Source organism: Protopterus annectens, chromosome 7.part0, assembly GCF_019279795.1.
Source record: "Protopterus annectens isolate FY-2018-M chromosome 7.part0, PAN1.0, whole genome shotgun sequence".
NCBI lineage: Eukaryota > Metazoa > Chordata > Ceratodontiformes > Protopteridae > Protopterus > Protopterus annectens.
The window spans coordinates 1,698,546,942-1,698,561,256 of NC_056739.1; positions in this window are offsets into that span (position 1 = coordinate 1,698,546,942).

Sequence of the window (14,315 nt, forward strand, 5' to 3'; positions counted from 1 at the left end):
GATGGGATAGTACATAGTTTTAACAACTTCAGAATTTATAATTATTCTAATATGACATTGAACAAGGCACATTTTGACTTACTGTCTAAAGGGATGAAATTTATACCCACACCATATTTCCAGCTTGTGGACAGTCTTAGTGAAATCAAGATTTTTTTGAGGAGGATTAATTTGGCCATGATGTATAAGGGCAAGCCTAATATTGTTGGCAGCTCAACAAATAACATTCCTCCTAAATTAAAGAAAAAAAAAAGTACATCTATACCTCCGATGCACTCATATGTAGAGGTATATGAGAAACAGGTCACTAAGGAGATATACAAACTTCAAAATAAAGTAAGAACAGAGAAAACAAACAATAATCTCACTGTAGATGAGAAAATAATTTTAAGAGAACTAAAGGTAGATTCCAATATACGTGTTATAAAGCCAGACAAGGGAGGAGGAGTGGTCATCTATGATGCTTTGGAATATACAAATAAGATGTTTGACATACTATTACAGTCAGGTAATTATGAAACTGTATCCACTAATGAGATTAACATTGCTTACCAATGAATAGATTCATACATAGAGCAGTTTTTGATCGACAATAGGATCACACTTGAAGTGTATGATTTTCTTAAGGTACATTATCCGGTATTAGCTACTTTGGTGGGTATTCCTAAAATACACAAAGATTTAAATGATCCTCCTTTTCGACCCATCATTTCTGGTAGCCATTCAAAAACCTTCCCATTAGGGATAGTTGTAGGTACATGGCTAAAACATGTTTATGCACATATCCCACATATGGTAAAGGATTCCTGGGAAGTTTTGGGTAGCTTTCTTATAGAAGCTTGGAAATAAGGGTATATTTATGTAACAATTGATGTTATTGACCTTTTTTTCCTGCATTCCCAAGAATTTAGGATTGGAGGCTTTTTGCAGTAGCATTAAAAGACATTCACATATAGGATGGGAAAAGACATGCTTGATTATGGAGTGTATGTCAATTGTGCTGGACCATAATTACATCTATTTTGAAGGTGAACACTACTGACAGAACAGGGGTGTAGTGTTGGGGTCAGCTTGTGTCCACATCTTTGCTAACTTGGTTATGTTGGATTGGGAAAAGTCTGTAGTCTTTCCTAACACCCTGTTCAAGCATGTGAGACATTACTCCAGATTTTTAGATGATATTTATATTTTGTGGGATGGAAGTCCAGCTGAACTAGATTTGTTTATTGTATTTTTGAATTCTAGCAGTGAGTTTCTCAAATTCACTCATTCAGTTAGCCATAATGGTATAGCATACTTGGACACATACGTATCCCATGATTTAAATGGATTCAAATCACATATATATATAGAAAGAGCACGTTTTCTAATGATTATTTACAATATTCTAGTACCCATCCTAGAAAGCAGCTACACAATATTTTTAAGGGTCAGTGTATTAGAGCAGCTCGTATGACCTCTAGGTATGAGGAAATGGTAGATGAATTGGATTATATCACAGAATTATTTAAAGAGAGGGGATATAACAGGGAAATGATGTTAGATGTAAAACATTATGTTATTCAAGAATGGGGAAGAAAATACCCACCACTTTTAGGAGCCTACCAGGGAGAGAACAGACTTATGAGTATGATTAAAGAAGGGGATAATTCAAAAGGAAAATACCAACGTGCATGTGTCCTAGAGTATGGTCCTCAAGTACACAAGATTAAGAGAATTATGAACAATAATTGGAATATCTTATTGGCGGATGATGAGTTGAAAGAGATAGTAGGTAACAATCCAACTTTTGTGTACAACATGGGAAACAACTTGAAAAAACATTTAGAACAAGGTGGTACAAGTAGAGATATGAACGTTACTAACAACAACAAAAACACACTAGCAAGTGTGGAAGTTGCAATCAGTGTCATGCTGTAATGGAAGATGAAAGCATTATTTTGGAAAATATAAATAGTACCATCATAAGGTTTAGACATAGCAACTGCAATTCTAGCGTTGTGATATATATGGCGAAGTGCAGTGTATGTCCTGGATATTATATAGGAAAGATGGAAAGACGCTTCAAGAAGCATATTTATGATCACCTATATAGTATAAAAAGGAAAGGTTCTAATAATGCATTATATAGGCATATTGACAAGTATGGTGAGACACACAAATTTAAATTTGCCATTTTACAAAATATAAAACATAATCCAAGGGGGGGTAATCGAAAGACAACCCCAGGATATAAGGAAGTATGGTGGCAACTATTTACTGATGCCTCAACACCGCCAGGTTTGAATGGTTAAATATCAATCAAACCTATACTGGCTATTGGACAATAAGTGAGAAGTTAATGGTAAGCAGTATGAGAAGAGGGCATTAATTCGAACAAAACAGTCAAGGACATTTTATAATGAGGAAACATAGTATTAGAATAAATTCCTCATTTAAAGACATGAGTTAGCATAAGTATTATTGCACAATTTGTCACATGAACTGTAGATTTATGGTAATGTTTTTAAGAAAGGGAATAATTATTTAATGGTGATTTTAATAAACATATACATATAGGTATTATGGCATATATATATATATATTTATATTTTTTTAGAATTTAATTTTTCTATGTTTAGAAATCATTATTAGTATGTATATAATTTAATTGTAGTTAATTTTTATTAATAGTAATATTATTGTATTGTAACATAAGGTACCAACAAGTGCAATAACAAATGCACATGAGTGGTATCACTTTAAGGGCAGATTACAACGAAAGTTTTTGTTGCCTAAAATTTTATTTAAATGGTTTTGATTCATGAAATTGCTGTTCTGAGGATGTCCACATACAGTGGGTGAAAGTGCTAAACAAGATATGAGCAGTGTATTGTTTTTACAATAAAAAGGATTGGCTTTTAAACAGGACTTTGGTACCGAGGATCATCTGTGGTTTTAATGTTGTACTTTTGGATTACTACGAGATTAGGTTGTGTTCAACATAAATATATACTTATATAAATATATAATTATATAAATATATAAGTATGTAAAACCTTTCTATTAAATAATTAAATATTAAAAGTTGTTCCAACTGGCCATAAATAAAATAACCACTGGTTAAACCTCACATACTAATGGACTTCATACGTAATAGGGGTTGAATAGAGATTTGATCATTGAGACCAGGTTCTTGAAAAGCATGTAGTCTCAGTTGCCATTTCAGTTCAAATACCTCCAATTTCTCCCTGATATCTCCTCCTCTCGGGTTATGCCTTAATATATGTAAAACACCAAATTGAAACCTTTGTATGTCATACACATCCTAGAGTACTTGTAAAGGGCATTTTTATCATTCTTTTTTCAATTTCATAATTATGCTCATATATATGCTTCCTCAAACATCTCTCCATCTTCTCCACATGAAAAGAAGGGCAATTCAAGCACTTAGCTAAATATATTACACCTTTAGTCTGAAAGTTACCTTTACACAATTCTACAACTGAATTTAAATCATTTTTCAATACCAAATGTTTGCTTCCAAAATAAAAGGGCATTGTAGACACTTCCCACATTTGACTGTTCCTCCTTTATTTAGATTATAATAAATGGTTCCTCTTTCAAACCATTGTTTCAAATTATGCTCTGTTTTGGAAACAAATCTGGATTCAGGCCCTAGAATTTTAAAAATATCAGGATTAGCTAGTAGTATATTCCAATTTCTTGTAATACTATTCTGAATTTCACTTGTTTGAGAGCAAACACCAAGGCCATCCTAAAGTCATTCCCATCATTACTTTGTTTATCCAAAGTGAGCCCTGTCCCAAGAAGGGGTTTGTGTGAAACACCCCATTGAAATTGAACGTACTCCCTGATATCTTCAACCATTTGAAAAGGAGAACCTCTAGCTATTAACATATCCACAACTGCATCTAGTTCTGTTGTAATGTCCCCAGCATGTGATGTCATCCTACACTGATGTTTAACAATGCTCTTCTTTTGACTCAGAGGATGACAACTTTTAAAATCTAAATAGGAATTACTAAATGTAAGTTTTCTGTAAACTGTAGATTTAAAACCTTTTTCAGTTTGAGCTATCCAGGTATCCAAGTAACTGATTATACAGTTATCAAAATTGTAAGTAAAATTTAAAAAAGTAGATGAAAGTTTAAGGTAATTGATAAAATTACATATACAATCCTCCATACCCTCCCACAGGATGAATATATCCTCCAAAAACCAAACATATAACTTATTATTTCTATAAAATTCTGAATTAAAAACCATCTTGGTTTCCCAGTCCAATAAAACTAAATTTACATAGATGGGGTGCAAGCAGCTGCCATCACAACCCCTTTGTTTTGTCTACATAATGCCCCTTCAAAATATATATAATTATGGTCACGAACAATAGACACAAATTCCACTAACAATTTAGCTCTATCATGTGAAACAGCTGCATAATTTAATATACTTTGATGGAAAGACTCCAATCCCTCATCCTTAGGAATTACAGTAAATAGAGCTACAATATCAGTTGTCAAAAAATCAAGTCTTTAGACCCCAATTCTTCTTTTAGTCTTCCTAGGAAATCCCAGAAATCTACTACCAAATGTGGTACTGCCTTACAGATCAGCTTAAGTGACCTGTCGATATATACACCAAATGGGTGCATCTTGGAACCCCTAGCTGCTACTACTGGTCTAAATTGGGAACCCCCATTGGGGGAGAATGAGGGAATGGAGTCTTTCCATCATAGTATATTAAATTATGCAGCTGTTTCACATGATAGAGCTAAATTGTTAGTGGAGTTCATGTCTATTCTTCTTGATCATAATTATATATATTTTGAAGGGGAATTATTTAGGCAAAACAAAGTGGTTGCAATGGGGGCTGCTTGTGCCCCCATCTATGCAAATTTTGTTTTATTGGACTGGTAAGCCAAGATGGTTTCTAATTCAGAATTTTATTGAAATATTAAGTTATATGTTTGGTTTTTGGATGATATATTCATCCTGTGGGAGGGTACTGAGAACAGTATATGTAATTTAATTAATTACCTTAACCTTTCATCTACTTTTTAAAAATGTACTTACAATTTTGATAAATATATAATCAGTTACTTGGATAGCTCAAACTGAAAAAGGTTTTAACATGGGTCAGACAGGGAGATGTTGATGAAGCGTATTTATCAGTATAATTATGAAACTGAAAAAAGAATGATAAAAATGTCCTTAAAAGCACTTTAGGATTTGTACAACATACAAAAGATTCCAGTTCAGTATTTTAAATATATTAAGGCATAACATGAGAGGGGGAGATATCAGGGGGAAATTGGAGGTACTAGAATTGAAATGGCAATTGAGACTACATGCTTTTCAACAACCTGATCTCAATGAACAAATCCCTATTCAGCCCTTATTACATATGAAGTCCATTAGTATGTGAAGTTTAACCAGTGATTATTTTATTTATGGTCAATTGGAACAACTTTTAATATTTAATTATTTAATAGTAAGGTTTTATCCATTTATATATTTATATAATTATATATTTATATAAGTAGATATTTATATTCTGTAATGTAATCATTTTTTATGTATTATTTTTTATTTGAACAGATTTTTAACTGGTTATTGACTTAAGTGAGTAAGGTTTCTTTAAATATTAACAGTTTAAGGGCCATCAAGTAATTATTCAATTATGATTTCAAGCCATGTTGGTCTATAAATAGGGTACTACTTTTAATTTTAAATGATTCTGAAGAAGTCCTGTTTTTTATAGAGATGAGAGCTCTTAATTCTTGCTGGATTTTATATTGGCAGCAAAAGTTCTTTTTTTATATGGTGGATTCATGATTTGTATTGTTCTTGCTGCTAGCATTACACTTTTATTTAGTTCTTTAGCTGAATTAGTAACACTACACTTGCAGATTTTCTTGATATTGCAAAAAGGGCTAACACACACAAATGATTGGTGCCAAAGCCACGGGCTAAAACTAAATGCAAAAAAGTGCATTATTATCCCCTTTGACAAAGAGGAAGTCCTTGCAATACTGACAGTACCCCATAAGCTTCGACCCAGTGGTGTGAGAATTGGGAGTAGAGGTTAAGAGCAAGCTAAACTTCGATCAGCATGTGTACACAGTGGTAAGGAAAGCCTTCTACTTTGTGCATCTCATAAGTAAGGGCATCACATCTGAGACTAAGGATGTTATAACTCTTCTGTACTTGACCCTCATCAGACCGCTAATAGAGTATAGTGCTCCCTTTTGCATGTACCTCACCAGACACCTGTAGTAGCTGGACAGACCACAGAGATTTCTCATCAAAAGAATTCAGGACCTCCAAAACATAACCTACATGGAAAGACTGAAAGCCCTGTCACTGTACTTCAAATCCTACAGGCTGCTGAGAGGCGAGTTATGCCTGGCCGACAAAGCAGTCTCTGACCCTGCCCTAACGGAAATGCTGCACATCTGCGAATCAAATAGGACAAGAATAAGTCGCTCTAGATATCTCAACCTAGCCTGTGACATTAAAAGAACATGCTAGAGAGGCAGATATATCTCCCAGTGATTGCCACTCCTCTGGAGTAAACTCCCAATTCATGGGAAGTGGACCGTCTCAATAACCCTATTAAAGTACAGCTTAGACAATTGGATGGGAGGCCATACATTCACATCAGGGGCGGCATCTATGTCCCTCATGGACAGGGGCAGTTGGTGCTGATCTTAGACTCACTCTGCGAATAATCACCATCTAACCAAGGTCAATTAGGGAACACAGGTATAACATGGCTAAGTTTGTAAAAGCCCCAGGGCCATTAGCCTAGTAAGCTCCTATGAATCGACAAAACTTTGAGTACTCTCAGGAGCCATTTTTCCCTTGTCTCACTCAACATCTTGATCATATTTGCAGTGACCTCATCTGAGCCTGCTGCTTTCACTGACCTTATTTCATTAGTGCTATTCTTACATCTAGGGTGGGTTTCTTCTCTTTTTTTCATCATAGGATGTGTCTGAGGCAGTACAGCTTCTGTGAGGTTTTGATCATTCAGAAGCTGCTGGAAGTACTTCTTCCATCTGCTTTTGCTATCCTGTGGACTGGTGAACAGGTTGCGGGTGGCATCCTTTATGAAGGTTATCTGATTATGTTGTTTATCTTTCTGTCTATGTCCGGCAACCGGATATAGTTTCTTTATGCTGTTACTGAGTAACTTGTCAGAAGGTGGTTGAGTGCCTTTGATGGCATGTTCTCTGCTACTGCAGTTTCTCTGTTAATCTTTGTCTTAACCAACCAGTATTCCTTCTTATCCTGCTCCATCTTTTCTATCTCCCACTTTTTCCTGCTCTTCTTTCTTTGTTTTGATGACTTCTTGAACTTCTGCATTCCACCACCAGTTCTGTACTCCTCACACATGCTGTTTTGAGGTGCTGCCATACTTCTTCAACTCTACCTATTTCCTCTTCTTCTTGAGATACTAGAGCCCTGATTAATTCCTTGAACTCCTGTGCTCTTTCTCCATTCAACTTTCAGGTCTACAGCCTAGTCTCTGTTGACCTTAGCGCCTTCTCTGACCACTACTTGCAGCTGATTGTGGCAACCAGCAGTTTATGCTGTGGGCCAGCTGTTTCCCTGTCGCTTGACTTTGCAATCACTAATTCTATTCCAAAGTCCTTTCCTTAATAGAAGGAAATCTACTTGAGCTGCCTGTTAGCCACTCTTGTATGTAATCTTGTGACTATATATCTTGCTGGCCACCATCAAGCTATGCTTGGGTAAGCCATTTATTGCCCGGTTTAAGCACAACCTAGACCATTTTATAGGGAATAGGAAATGTACAGCTGACCTGACACCCATGTCCCTTATGGACAGACATAGCTTATAAATGCCTGTCCCTCAATGTCCTATTTGGATATATGACTTTATTATTCTTTCAGGAAAATTTGGCTAGGCTTAGAAAGGCCTCCCCTGGTCATTAGCCTAGTAACAATCTATAAATTTATGAATCTATTTGTCGGACAGAAGTCTAGAATAGTCTCTCCATCTTTATTCCTGCTGCCCCACTCATGTGGACCCAGGCAGTCTTCATATCCTGTTCTGTCTGTCCCAATATATGCATTCTTATCATCAATTATCAACACCAATTCCTGTAGTCTGGGTTTATCTAGTAGGTCCTGTAACTGCGGTCAGAATGTACTCTTTTTCTCACTACAACAACCCAGCTGAGAGGCATAGGCTGAGATTATGAATCCTACATTATCCTTACACTGGAGTCTGATTTCAGTGAGTGTCATTAACTCCATGACATCCTTCACTGTCTTCTGAAGTCTCTCCCTCACCACAATTTACATACCATTTCTAGTCTGTCCTTCTCCTGAGTAGTACACTTTGGATCCCAAGCCAAGTGGTTTTGCTGCACTGTCTTTCCATCTTTTCTCTGGATACATGGGATGTCTAGCCTCCTCCTTATCATCATGTCATTCACATCCAAGCTGCATGCTGTCAGTGAACCTACAATAAGTGTACCAATTCTTAGTTTATGTTTGTCAGGTTGATTGGTTTTATGTCCAGCTTTCACTCAATAAAACTATCCAGGTAACCCAAGCCGGGCAACTGGACACTGGATGCCCAGTAGCTTATTCTCAGAGGGCTGCTGGTCATTATGACAGGCATATACTGTTAACAGGGGCACAAAAAATTGAAAATTCTCTTTAGTCTGGAGCCCATATCTGTGATGAACAGAGGCAGTTAGTATATCATGTTGTAACCAACAATCACCCCTATATAAACATCTAAAATATATAATTTGTAGGACATATTTGGGTTGCACGGCTAGGTTTATAAAGGCCTTAGTGATCGTTAGCCTAGTATACACCTATTAACCTATGAACATGTACTTCTAGTTCCCTGATATAAGATAAAGTAGGCTGGATAATCAATCCACTTATCACTGGCAAATACCTATGTTCATTTTTGATGACATTAATCACCTTGACTGAATGATTTATGGCCATAGTTTACAGTATCAAGTGGTTGGTCTTGCCATGGCACAGGGTCTGTGATTTGTGTTTTCTTATCTTGAGGGTACTATGCACTATAGCTGCTGTCCAAATAAGTTGGTTTATGCAACTATTTTTTTATAGGTGCCATCCAGAGTTTGTGCTGCATTCGACAGCTTTATTTGTGGGTGAGTCTGAGGTAGAAACAGCCCACAGAGACTCCGGGAGAACATGCAAACTCTATATTGGCCTTAATTGGAGGTTAGGATTGAACCTTTTTACCTTCTGCTTTGTGGCAAGGACCTTAACTATTATGCCAATTGGTCCCCCCATAATGCTTTTTTCTCTTATTCTCCTGTGTATTATGTAGAGTATCTTTACTCTCTAGTCTCAGCTTTGTCCATGACCTCTTAGATTGTTTAGAAATAAAGTGTGCGCTTTTTCGTAAGTATCATTGCCTTTATACTGCTGACACAGGTTGCTTCTGTTATTAAACAGGAAGTCTTTTTCATATGAAAGACTACTCCGGTAACATTTATTATGCTTGCTATGTACCAGGCTTATAAAAAAGCTCCTATATATTAGGCTCCTGAAGTTTTCATCCCTTTGTTATAATACAGTTATTTTTTGGTGATGTTTAGCCCTTTATGGTCTAAGTATTGTTTCCATAGTTAGAATGCTTATTTTGATCACTCATACTTCTCACAAATAGTAACAAACCATCAGTGTAAGTGCTTCTACAATGTCATAGTACAAGTAGGCCTGAAAATCATTATTGACTTAAGTATCTACAATTGTATGGTGTTTATATTTCAATTTTCCATATGAGGAGGCGCACATTTTCTGCTTCTCAATCTCTTTCCTCGATTGTCTGTTATCTAAACGGTTTCTCTTCTTTTCTCATTTCTAGCTTGTCTTCTTCCTTTCTAGCGAATTTCTTTAATTGCAATTTAGTTCTTTAAGCATATATTACTTGGCATAGCATATGCTTATTTTCTGCAACTATAATTCTGTCACTTGCTAAAACACTACTATAACACTATCTGTTTTACCTTGGTGTGATTTTCGTTACAGTAATCTCTGTAGATTTGCACACCCAAGCTACTGACTGACTAAATGATGAAGACATCTTCATTCTGTTGGTTGAGTTCCATGGTCTGTATACTGTAGCATAAATTTCAAAGGTAGAAGTTGTGCCAAGGATTCTTATTAACTTCAGTTTCCATTTGTAACAGCATGCCTCCAGATGGATGGCTTAATTCCTAAGAGGTGACGGTAAAGTTTAACAGTTCTCTTTGAAGTTTCCACTGCTTTGGACATGGCTACAAAGCGTGGCACTATGACTTGTCTTGGTTGACAGGCAAGCCTCACTGTTGAATAACACCCAACCTAATTTCACACTGTAGATAAATAAATAAATAAATAAATAAATAAACTATGGTTTGGCTACTAAGGATTAATAGTAACCATTAGTGGTCAAAGAACTAAATTCAGAAATATGGAAATAGTCGACCCACATTTGAACTGTAAATAAGTAAATACAGTAATTGCTGGTTACTGAGGACTGATAATGACCCTTAACCCAGAAATAAATAATTAAATATGCAAAAACTACCATATGTATATTGAATTATTAACAGTGTGGCAAACCACTGCTTTGAAAAACACAAGTTAAAATTTATTCAGTTGATGTGAGACAAGTACAAAAATATAAGCATACTTAGATATTAAGGGTGCTGCCCCTCCTGTAATGCACTGCTTTAAATAAAAATAATATAGCAATAACCCACGCCTGGGTGTGGGTAATGCGGGATTTACCCACGGTTGGCGTGGTCGCCCTCGGGACCAAACAAAGACAACCGTGGGTAAATCCCGCATTACCCACACCCAGAAGTGGGTTATTGCTATTATACTATGACATTATTTAAGAAAAGAAACAATTACTTTTCTTAAATAATGGCATTGTATAATGCCTCTTTGCTGCCCTTCCACAGCTGTCTGGCATCCGCGGCAGTTCTGATGTACTGTGCATGTCTACGCAGTACATCAGAGCTGTGGCCAAAAGCAACGGAGAAAGCAAAATCTCCATTGCTTTTTTTACTGTTTCGCTATGTTAAATGGGTTTAACATAGCGAGACAGCTTTAAAATAAGCAAGGGAGATGTCTGTTGCTTATTTTAAAGCTGTATCGCTATGTTAAACCCATTTAACATAGCGAAACAGTAAAAAGCAACGGAGATCTTGTGTTCTCCGTTGCCTTTTTTTTTAAACCTGTCTCGCTATGTTAAATGGGTTTAACATAGCGAGACAGCTTTAAAATAAGCAACGGAGATCTCCGTTGCTTATTTTAAAGCTGTCTTGCTATGTTAAACCCATTTAACATAGCGAGACAGGTTTAAAAAAAAAGCAACAGAGAAAGCAAGATCTCCGTTGCTTTTACATTGTGTCGCTATGTTAAAGGAGTTTAACATAGCGAGACAGCTTTAAAAAAAGCAACGGAGATCTCCGTTGCTTTTTTTAAACCTGTGTCGCTATGTTAAACTCTTTTAACATAGCGAGACAGTGTTTTAAAAAAAGACTTATACTAATGGAAAAAGTCCGGGCGACCGGACCTTTTTCCATTAGTATAAGTCGATTTACAACGTGCACGCTGGCCAATCAGCGTGCACGTTTTGGAATATTAATGGGGGTCATGGTATAATAAAAAATACTCAATGAAAGTGAGACAACTATGCAAATAGCATATTTATTTATTTTATTTATTAAGGGGGGTTGTCATGCCAACCCCTCAATTAATTTAATGAGGCAGTACAAAAAATGCAAACATACTGAGTTAACTATAGACTGAGTAACAAAAAGTTTAAAACATTGTTTATTATTTTCTTGTCTTGTGATGTTGCCTAGACTGTAAATGTGGATATAATGTTACTTGAGGTATGCACAGCAGTAACTAAGAGACAAATTAGGACAGGACTTTTTACTGATCATCCTGTAGTCTGCTCTGGTATACAAGTGGTCCAATTTCTGATTTAAAGTAGGTGTGTGTTTTGTCTTATTTGCTATTGTTTGCATGTCCCCTTTGATTTGCAGTCCACATGATTTGCCTAGTGATTCCCCTGCCTCACCTCATGAGCTCTTTGATTCCAGCTATGCGGCAGGAGTTAGTCCCATGCATTCCTCAATCAGGGTAAGAAACTATGACCTATTCATTCCTTGAATTAAATAGCAGCCTAATCAGTACATAAATCCCTTTGGAGGCCAGAGTCAGGTGTGAGGGAGCAGGCCAGTCTGAAGGCTGTGTAGACTTCCCTACCCTACCTAACTCCCTTTCATCAGTAACTTGTTCCACAAATGTTGTTCACAAAGAGTGCATGCATGCTACCACATAGCCCACCTCTTGCACATGTGATGCATAGCTGTACAGCAAGGGCATGTTAGACCCATTGATGCATATGTTGCGTCTACATGCCTGTAGGCATCACCAACACAGCAAACTGAACTGTCTCCGTTCCCCCCTCAAAAAGGGAAGCCATCTTCTATGCTTCTCCCTTCCAGCATCAATGACACTACCTGAGCACAAGGCATCTGTGTTGTTGTCAGGGCTTTATTTCTTTGTGCCACAAGGTAGAGGGTCATTTATTTATTTATTTTTTGTTTGTTTCTTTGATTGTTTTTGTGATGATATGAAAGAACTTTGGTATACATACTGAAGCAGTTGTTATTCATGGCTGCTATCTGGCATATAATTTGAGGTGCACAGACTTCCTCATTTTCCATATCTGCATATTTCTGGTGGGAATGCTATGCTATGATTTGACTTTGGATGGTAAATTGGATTCTGGGTAAATTTCTGGGCAGTAATTTAAAACATTTATAGCAGCTTGGAAATAATAGCTTCAACTTGGGTTATCACTGGTGGATTTAGAGTAAGCTTAGCTGCCAAATATAATCAGATTAAGCCTTTCACCTTTCTGATGTGAAATAAAATAACCTTTTTCGACTCAAAATGAAAAGCAGAAGTTGGTTGTTCATTACCTTTGTGTAACGTTCTTAATCTATTTTCTCAATTATTTTTAAAGTAATAATTATATGTGTCTGTATTCCCTTGTTTGTCTGCAGTCGTTTTTATCCTGTGTTTTAATTTGGTTAGCCTCCACAATTTACCTGTTTGCCTTGACTCAGTCTTACCCGTTTCTCTGTACTTTTGAGGAGTTTGTATTCATTGAAGTGTCTGTGTTCTGAATGGCCTTTAGCCTTTATGCAGGAATCAATGAACAATTAAACAATTATTCTTTGCTGGCATACGTTGTTTCGTCCTTCCCCTAGTGTACAATGCAGTATGAGTTTGCACTCCAAGGCAAGCCTTTTCCCATGACTCTTTGGTGTTTAGGCAGAGATCACCTATTGTATAGTAGGTGTTAACTGCTTTTACAGTACTCTCCAAGGTGACTTTCAAATGTTACTCACATGCTCCTTTTAAAACAAAGGACTGCTGCAGGAGTAGCAGTCATTCCCATTCCCTTGCTAAACACCAAGAGCTCATGATTGCTACAGAGAGGATGAGTTAGGTCACATCCACCTTCTCCACACATGCCCGTCCAGGCAGACACTGTGATTAGCATTACTGCTTGTAACATCAGTTTTTCTCGAGATTGTAATTCCCCTAAATCATTTACCAAATACTACGCACAACCACCTCAACTTCTAACCAATTTTTTTCATAACCTTTGGTTTCTCTGTCTCCATAATACATTGTCCATTCCCTGCATTACTAATTCATTTTCCCTCACCCTAATTAATATCATTATTACCAATTAACCATCAATTTCTTATATCCTGTCCTCATACACCATATGTTGTAATTACAATTATAATCTTGTTTTCTTTGTCATCATCGTACACTAAAAATCAAATCTGAGAGGAATTAGCTATTTGCACAACTCAATGTAGCCACCCTATAACTTGACGTTTTTAAATCTCCATCTCCTGGGTACCTAAAATCATGACAAAATGATGAAAACAAAAAGATGTATCAGAAGTAACCATCACTTCATGGATTTTGCTAAACAAGGTCTCACTGTTTGAAACCTTGCTTTCCTGAGAGGAAAGTCTCACTTACTGCCCCAAGCTGAACAGAGATTATCCTTTCATAAGGATAACCTTTCATAGGTTTTTAGCTTTCCTTATCAGGCTTACAGCTTACTGACCTTTCTACTTAAGACACACACACACACACACACACACACACACACACACACACACACACACACACACACACACATACACGCACACACACACATAGCTATTGATAGATTATTTCTGATGGATGT